Source organism: Oryctolagus cuniculus, chromosome 1 (assembly GCF_964237555.1).
Source record: "Oryctolagus cuniculus chromosome 1, mOryCun1.1, whole genome shotgun sequence".
Taxonomy (NCBI): Eukaryota; Metazoa; Chordata; class Mammalia; order Lagomorpha; family Leporidae; genus Oryctolagus; species Oryctolagus cuniculus.
Genome location: NC_091432.1, coordinates 199,849,484 through 199,858,074, shown reverse-complemented (window position 1 = coordinate 199,858,074; position 8,591 = coordinate 199,849,484). Strand labels below are relative to the sequence as shown.

Sequence of the window (8,591 nt, the reverse complement as noted above, 5' to 3'; positions counted from 1 at the left end):
TTATTTTTTTTTTAGGATTTATTTTATTTATTTAATGGGGAGAGAGAGACAAAAGGAGAGAGAGAGAGCACACTTCTGTCCACTGGTTCACTCCCCAGATGGTTGCAATAGCCAGGACTGGGCCAGACCAAAGCCAGGAGCCATGACCTTCATCCAGGTCTCCCAGGTAAGTGGCAGGTGCCCAAGTATTTGGGTCATCTTGGCTTGGAAATGGAATAGCCATGACTCAAACCCATACTAATAGGATCCCAACATTGCAGGCAGTGGCTTAACCTGCTGCACCACAGTGCCAATTCCAAATCATTTATTTTTTTATTTTTTAAAAGCTCGTTTATGAAGTCAGCACTGTGGTATAGCTGGTAAAGCCACTACCTTCAGTGCCGGCATCCCCTATGGGCACTGATTCAAGTCTTGGCTGCTCCACTTCTGATCCAGCTCTCTACTATGGCCTGGGAAAGCAATAAAAGATGGCCCAACTTCTTGGGCTCCTGCACCCACATGGGCAACCCAGAAGAAGCTCTTGGCTCCTGGCTTCGGATTGGCACAGCTCTTGCCATTGCGGCCATCTGGGGAGTGAACCAGCAGATGGAGGACCTCTCTCTCTCTTTCTTGTTCTCTCTGCCTCTCTGTAACTCTACCTTTCAAATAATTAAATAACATCTTTTAAAATTTATTTTATTTATTTATTTATATATCTGAAAGGCAGAGTTATAGAGATAGAAAAGGAGAGACAGAGATCTTCTGTCCAATGTTATTCCCCAAATGGCTGAAACAGCTGAGGCTGGGCCAGGCCGAAGCCAAGAGCCAGGAGCTTCCTCCAGGTCTGCCACAGAGGTACAGGGGCCCAGATACCTGGACCATCCTCCAAGGCTTTCCCAGATGCATTAGCATTGAGCTGGATTGGAAGTGGAGCAGCCAGGACTCAAACCAACACCCATATGGGATGCCAGTGCTGCAGTTGGCAGTTTAACCCACTGCACCACAACGCCAGCCCCCAAATCATTTTTTTAGTGAAGTAAAAATGTTGCTTATCAAGTTATATTTATGTCTTAGTAGATTCCCTCAACTGCAGCGAGAGTGTGGTTTGAAGCTATGGTCTATTGCTAGAGGCAAAATGAATGTATAAAAGCTTTTGAAAAGTGATATACTCATAGGTATTAAGAATCATGCATGAATCCAGGTCCTTTGACTCAGCAAATCTAGACCTGGGACTTTTAAGGAAATGACACAAATAGGAGAAATCGGTTTGCATGAAGAAGACGTGCACTTCGGGATTGCCTGTGATAGTGAAAACTTGGAGTCCTTCCACTAGAGAGTGATATAACCACTTAAAAGAGTATTAAGCATCCATTAAACTAATTATTGAAACATTGATTTTTAAATGATAACTGTGAAGACTGTGTGGTATGATAATGATCACTGTGTAAGTGAGAAGACAGAATGCAAAGCCGAGCCACACAGGTGAAGTCCACCCAGGTTCCTCTTCCATCCTGTGAGAAAAGGACATAGAGGAAGCCATACAGTTGACTGATTGGAGTGGGAGGGCTAGAGATCATTTTCTTTCCCTTTAATTTCCATGATTGGTATAATATTATAAACTGCAAATCTGGAGAAAGTGCAATGAATGCAACAGATAGATGCATTCTGTGTGATTCTTCATAAATCCTTTCACTAAAGAAAGGGATTAACTGTGGCTTACCACAGCAAATCATGAAACACGACCCACATACTGCCTTTCCTCTCGACCCTCCTACCCTTCTGAGAATAAATTAAAATAGAAACGCCAGAGTTGAGTTTTTAAAATCCAGGATTATCTCATTATTCTATTTCAAACATATACAGGAAGAAAATACACTCTTTTTCTTTCGTATTAAGTTTCTCAGGCACGTTCCATGTCTGTTCTTCCCTGTGTCCAGGCTACAGGTCCCCGTTGCTACTGCATGCGTTTCTCAGTCTCTCGACCTCCATGCCCTTACACTGACAATGGTGGAGAGGGTTCTGTCAGGCTGAAGGGACCCCAGCAGTTTCTGCCTTGTGAAATGAGCAAGTGAGGTGAGCCCTGGGCAGTGTTTGGAACACCTGCGTGTCCTCACAGAGTGCCTGGGTTCACTTCCTGCCTGTGCTCCTGATTCCAACTCCCTGCTAACGTACACCCTGGGAGGCAGCAGGTGATATAGCCCAAGTAGTTGGTCCCTGCCATCCACACGGGAGACCTCCATGGGGTTCTGGGATCCTGGCTTTGGCCTGGCTCAGACCTGGCTGTTGCCAGCATTTAGGGAGTGAACCAGAAGATGGAAAATTTCTCTCTGTCTCTCCACCTTTCACATAAAATGAAAACAAGTAAATAAAAATATTAGAAAGAAAAGGAAAGAAGATGTTAACTTCTGCCCAGGCCACAACTTGGAGGGGCGTTAGGATCCCCTGAGACAATGTGTAGGGAGACACGGAAGTGCCTGGCAGGCCCTCCAGCACTGTGGCCACCTGGCTCTTTTTTGCTTGGGAGTCAGTGCAGCACAATGAGGGCACACAGGGGTAGAAGCAAGGTGAGTGCGGAAGAGGAAGTGGGGCTAGAGTTTAGGAAAGCAGTGGAGTGTTCACGGTTAAAGGATGTGGCTCTGAAACCAGAACTGGCTTTCCAATCCCACCTCTGCGTCTCCTAACTGTGTGATCCAGGGCAACTGTGGGTGTGTCTGAGGCCCGGACTCAAGGCTACAGCTCTGAAGCGGGTACCATAAAACCCCCTGGGGTGGGGTGGGGCTCGGGTCCCTGAGACTTTCTGCAGACCGAGCTCTCAGCCCCACATCGCCCCTGCTTTACGGCTGATGCAGTTCCTCCACTGGCCGCTCCCGGACAGACCACCCACCCCTTCCAGCTGGGCTCATTCCCGGGGGAGATGGAAGTCTCACACTGGCTGAGCAGGGCTTTGGGCAGCACCGCGCATGGGGCCACCCGCTTTGTTCTTTCTTGATGGTAATGACCCCAAAGGGAAGAACTAGGACAAGTGGATGGAAGCTACCTGGAGGCGGATGCGTGCTCAGCGAGGGAAAGCATTTCCCGACAGGCATCCCCCGACGCGAGGAACCAGTGAGCTCACTGTCCCCCGAGAAACCCAACCTGGGGCTGCGCGACTGTTGGCTGGGAGGCTGTGGCATGGCAAGCCTACCTATGGATTCATAAGGCCGGCTGCTCCGAGTCTCTCTGCCATTAATGAACTGTTTGTCCACTTACTAGTACTTCATTAGCGGTCCTTCAATTGGGAAACTACTGGTTGTACCATTTTAGAGGCTCTGGTCTATTCTGGTTGCTCACTGAAGAAAATGCCCCCTGGAAGAATCCTGGAGGCAGGAGTTGGTGGAGAATCAGACAGAACACTTACGACTCATCCTCCTGAGGCTTCCCGTCCACAGAGTGAATTCTTTGCGCAGTTCATGATGTGTGTGTGTGTGTGTGTGTGTGTACATGCACGTGGGTGTATAGAGTAGAGGTCACCTCATTAATGCACTATTGACGGCAATTATGTCGTTTCATTTTCCCTGCATGCTTAAGGTTTTTTCCCCCACTTCAGCTCTGCCCAGCTGTATTTTAACCCAGCCAGATCCAACATTGTCTTTTCAGAATCTTAGCAGCAGTATCATGACAGCTGTTAACTTCTGGCTCTGGGATGTGCTGGAGTTGAATTTTTTGTTCGTTGCTTTCTCTCTTTCAGTGCTAGAAAAGGATACTTTAAAAAGAAACACACATTTTTTTAACACATGAGTACTGTCGGGTTCTTCCTATACAAACCTTTACTCATAACTCCTGTCAAATGCTGGGCCATCAGCTACTCGACCAAAGGAGAAATATATTTAGTCAGCCAAAAAAAATTTTCCTTGAGCAGAGTTGGGGAATATAAACCCATCGTAATGTTACTTCCTGAAGCAAGTGTCCAGCTGTTACATCATTTGTTCTTCACGACAGCCCTGAGAGGTGGGTTGAGTGGGCAGCAAGGATTCTCCCCATTCTACAGGTTAGCAAACTGAGGGACAGAGAAGTGAAGCCACACTTCTAGGATATGATAAAACAGGAGCTAGCGTCATAGGCTGCAGAGGCCCAATACAGGGAAGATTTCCCCATCACCACATTGATTGTTTCATCAGATTTTGTTTTGTTTTGTTTTGTTTTGTTTTTTTGACAGGCAGAGTGGACAGTGAGAGAGAGAGAGAGAGAAAGGTCTTCCTTTGCCGTTGGTTCACCCTCCAATGGCTGCTGTGGCCAGCGCGCTGTAGCCGGCGCACCGCGCTGAGCCGAAGGCAGGAGCCAGGTACTTCACCTGGTCTCCCATGCGGGTGCAGGGCCCAAGGACTTGGGCCATCCTCCACTGCACTCCCGGGCCACAGCAGAGAGCTGGCCTGGAAGAGGGGCAACCGGGACAGAATCCGGCGCCCCAACCGGGACTAGAATCCGGTGTACCGGCGCCGCAGGCGGAAGATTAGCCAAGTGAGCCACAGTGCCAGCCCAGATTTGTTTTTAAAGATTTATTTGTTGGGGCCAGCGCTGTGGCATAGCAGATAAGGCTGCGGTCTGCAGTGCTGGCATCCCATGTGGATGCCGGTTCGAGTCCTGGCTGCTCCTCTTCTGTTCCAGCTCTCTGTTATGCCTGGGAAAGCAGCAGAGGATGGCCCAAGTCCTTGGGCCCCTGCACCCACATGAGAGACCTGGAGGAGGCTCCAAGCTCCTGGCTCTGGATGGGCACAGCTCCAGCTGCCGTGGCCATTTGGGGAGTGAGCCAGTGGATGGAGGACTTTCTCTCTCTCTCTCTCTCTCTCTCTCTCTCTCTCTCTCTCTCTCTCTCTCTCTTCCTCTGCCTCTCTGTAACTGTACCTTTCAGATAAATAAATAAATCTTTTATAAAAGATGCATTTGTTTATTAGAAAGGCAGAGTTATGGGGATGGGGGAGGGAGAGAGCAAGAGGGAGTGCTATCTTCCATCCAATGGTTCACTCTGCAAATGGTCACAAGGACCAGGGCTGGGCCAGGTGGAAGCTAGGAGCCTGGAACTCCATCTGGGTCTCTTGTGGTTGGCAGGGGACCAAGCACTTGGGTCATCTGTCTCTGCTTTCCTAGGCACATTAGCAAGGAGCTGGATCAGAAGTGGAGCATCCAGGACTCCAGCTGGCGCTCATATGGGATGTTGGCATTCCAGATGGTAGTTTAACCTGCCCCCACCAGACACTTCAATGAACGTATTTTATGTGCAAGTTCTATGCTGTTCTGGGGTCACAGAGGTGTATCTGACACCGCACCGTTGCTTTCATGGGAGCAAGAAAAGAGGCCAAGGGCTATGAGAGTGTGACAAAGGCATCAGCAGATCTGTGGGCCCCTGAAGGAGCCCGGTGGGATCACTTACACAGTGACCCTGAGCACAGTGCGGACACAAGAGCTGGCGAACCCTGCGCAGCCAAGCAGGCTCCACAAGACAGACTTGCAAAGCTCCAAAGGAAGCTTGTTTGTTCCCATGGGTGCCGTGTGGGAATAATGAAGTGGACCAAGCCTGAAGAGTGCTCTGGTGCAGTTCTTATGATATCCCCATGGGGATCCTCTTTACTGAGCTGACCCCAGTTGCATCAGCAGGGAATTCTCTATCTTCCTGCCTTGGCAGTTTCAACACAGCCAAGTATGTTCTACATCTAAGCCACTGCTTATCAGAACCCTTGGTCTGTAGCATTCGTCTCCCCATTTTTTTTTTTTTTAGCTCAGCCTTCCACACTCAGATCAAATGCTCTGCTTTGAGAACTCTCCTTAGATTTCCCTTGGCAGGCAGGACGGACTCCACCTCCGTTTTCCTAATTGTATTTAATTCAAATTCTATCAATTCTGACTTTGTATCATAGGCTTATTTCTCTGACCTGACTGTGAGCAACTGGTGGGCAGGAGGCTCTGATTCCCCTCTAGGATGAAGCCCTGGCCTGCCTCTCTCTCTGCCTCTGTCTCCTCTCTCTCTCTCTGTCTGTCTCTGTCTCTGTCTCCAGCTTCTCTCTCTGCCTCTGTCTCCTGCCTCTCTCTCTGCTTCTGTCTCTGTCTCCTGCCTCTCTCTCTCTCTCTGTTTCCTGTTTCACTCTCTGCCTCTGTCTCTGCCTCTGTCTCCTGCCTCTCTCTCTTTGCCTCTGACTCCTGCCTCTCTCTCTGCTTCTGTCTCTGTCTCCTGCCTTTCTCTCTCTCTCTCTGTCTCCTGCCTTTCTCTCTCTCTCTCTCTGTCTCCTGCCTCTCTCTCTGGTCTCTCTCTGCCTCTGTCTCTGGTCTCTCTCTGCCTCTGTCTCTGTCTCCTGCCTCTCTCTCTCTGTCTCCTGCTCTCTCTCTCTCTCTGTCTCTCATAGGATTGAATTTAAAACGGAGGACTGGCATTGTGGCTCAGCAGGCTCAGCCCCTGCCTGGGACACCAGCATTCCACATCAAAGTGCCTGGGACTGAGTCCCGACTACTCTGCTTCTAACTCAACTTATTGCTCCTGTACCTAGGAGACAGATGATGGCCCAAGAATTTGGATTCTTGCCACCTACAGGGGAGACCCTGATGGAGTTCCAGGCTCCTGGCTTTAGCCTGGCCCAGCACCAACTATTGCAGGCATTCAGGGGGGTTAATTGGTAAGATGGAACATATCTTTCTCTCACTATCTCTCCTTCTCTCTCTATCACTCTACCTTTCAAATAAATATAATTTTTTTTAGTTTTTTTTATAGTATGTATCTTCCATGAATTTCCTAAAGGCCTCTATTCTATATTGACACAGGAGTGCATATGTTATATCTTTTAAAACAGCGGGATGCAAAGTCAAATCTATTTGGAGAGCAGTGGTGAAGGGGCTGCTTCCCAGTCCTAGCAAACTAAGGGGTGAATTGTCTTTGTAAAGAATTGTTACAGATAACTGGATTCAGTAATTGTCCAGGATAAAGTCTAGAATTTAACAAACTCCAACAATGACTACAATAGGCATTTGTATAAAGTAGTACATCTACAGACCAAATAATTCTTAAGTTGTATTTCAGGTTTAATCAGTTTTGGAAAAAAAATGAGGACAGTTGTATCTACAGATTTCAAATACATTACTACTCCTTCGTCCATTCTTCTCTCTTTTCTTTCCCAATTAACCTCTTTCAGATATGGCTCAAGGTAGAATTTATCCTCTTCATATTTTGTCCACTGCTCTTTAGGCAAGATCTGATGTCTCATGGTCAGGTCCAGTGCTCTCTTAATGCGAAACATGCTGTCTTTATAAAGGTTCTCAGGAAGCCTTCTTATGGCTTCTTTTACATCTTCATCCTCATGTATTGTATCATCTCGCATTAATCCCAGTTTATTGACCCCTGCAGCATTGTAATACCACCTTCGAATACCATCTAGCCACCGACCTGATGCTGCAACAGCAGGCCTCCCCGCCATTTTGACCTGAGAGCCATAAATCTATTAAAAAAAAAAAAAAAAAAAAAAAACCACAACTGGATGAGGGCACACATCCATCTCCAAAGCCAGATGGATTTTTGGGGAGCACATTGGGAATGGTCTGCAAATATGGCTGCTGGTACTCTGGGGGTCTGGTTGCAGCCACCCTGACAAAGTTCCAAGTTTGTGACGTTTGAACAGGTAGGCCTGCTAAGGGGTTGGGGCTCAGTGAGTCACAGTTATGTAGTCTGCCCTGGAAGAGCTATCAAGCTGGTATTTCTCACGGATGGAAAAGTACATCCTGCGTATCTGCCTCACCTGGGAAGTTACTGAACACTCAGGTTCCAAGCACTGTCCCACAGCACTAAGGCAAGCTCTCTGGGGCTGGGGCTGGGCCCCCGGATGCGGTGTGTGTGTCGGGGGCAGGGGTCTGCACTTGACTCCTCTCACACTGAAGTGTGGAAGCCACTGTAACGAGAGAACAGCGTGGTTTACGGCTGGGAAAGCTGGTGCCCAGAGGTGAAGCTCTCCCCATGGGAGTCCACAGAGGAGGAGCGAGGACTGGACACAGCACTTCCTCTGCAACCCGCAAGGGAACAGGAAGGGAGCGCTCAGGGCTCTGTGGCCAGCAGGCGTGGCTCGTGGAGGGGTTAGTATGGTGCCTGGGGGCCATTCCAGGCTGAGGGTTGTTTTCCAAGGCTAAGATTCGTGAGGAAACTCCTGTGCCAACTTCCCAGGGGAGGAGATGCAAAATGAACTCCCCAGCGCTCCTCTCCTTGGGCCCTGGGATCCAGCTTCTCCTTCTGGTATCTCCAGCTGCTGCTCTGGCCACCCTGGATGAGGTGTGCCAGGGGCCCGCCCACCTTACCCACCCAGCTTCCTTTGCTTGTTCCCAAAACCATTGTGAATTTCTTTCCTCAGAAGCAATAGTCATTCTTATCACACACACACACACACATGCCCCAGCCCCGGGGTCAGCTCTTTATATAGTATTTCGCTTGTGTGCCGGAACACAGAGCCTCACCTGCAAAATGGGGATGTTAATTATGCCCTCTGTGCCTTCCTCTGCCCCGCCAAGTCCTCCTCACCCTTCCATGCCCAGACCCTTCCCCCAGGAGGTCCCCTCTCACCTCCTCTTTGCCAGGCTGGCCCGCCCCCACCCACTGTGCGGGATTT

At 49.0% G+C, this 8,591-nt stretch overlaps 1 pseudogene; it reads right to left on the bottom strand.

Moving 5' to 3' along the window:
- Nucleotides 1-1,917: 1,917 nt before the first annotated feature.
- Nucleotides 1,918-7,650, bottom strand: LOC100349550 (cytochrome b-c1 complex subunit 7 pseudogene; annotated as a pseudogene).
- Nucleotides 7,651-8,591: the final 941 nt, after the last annotated feature.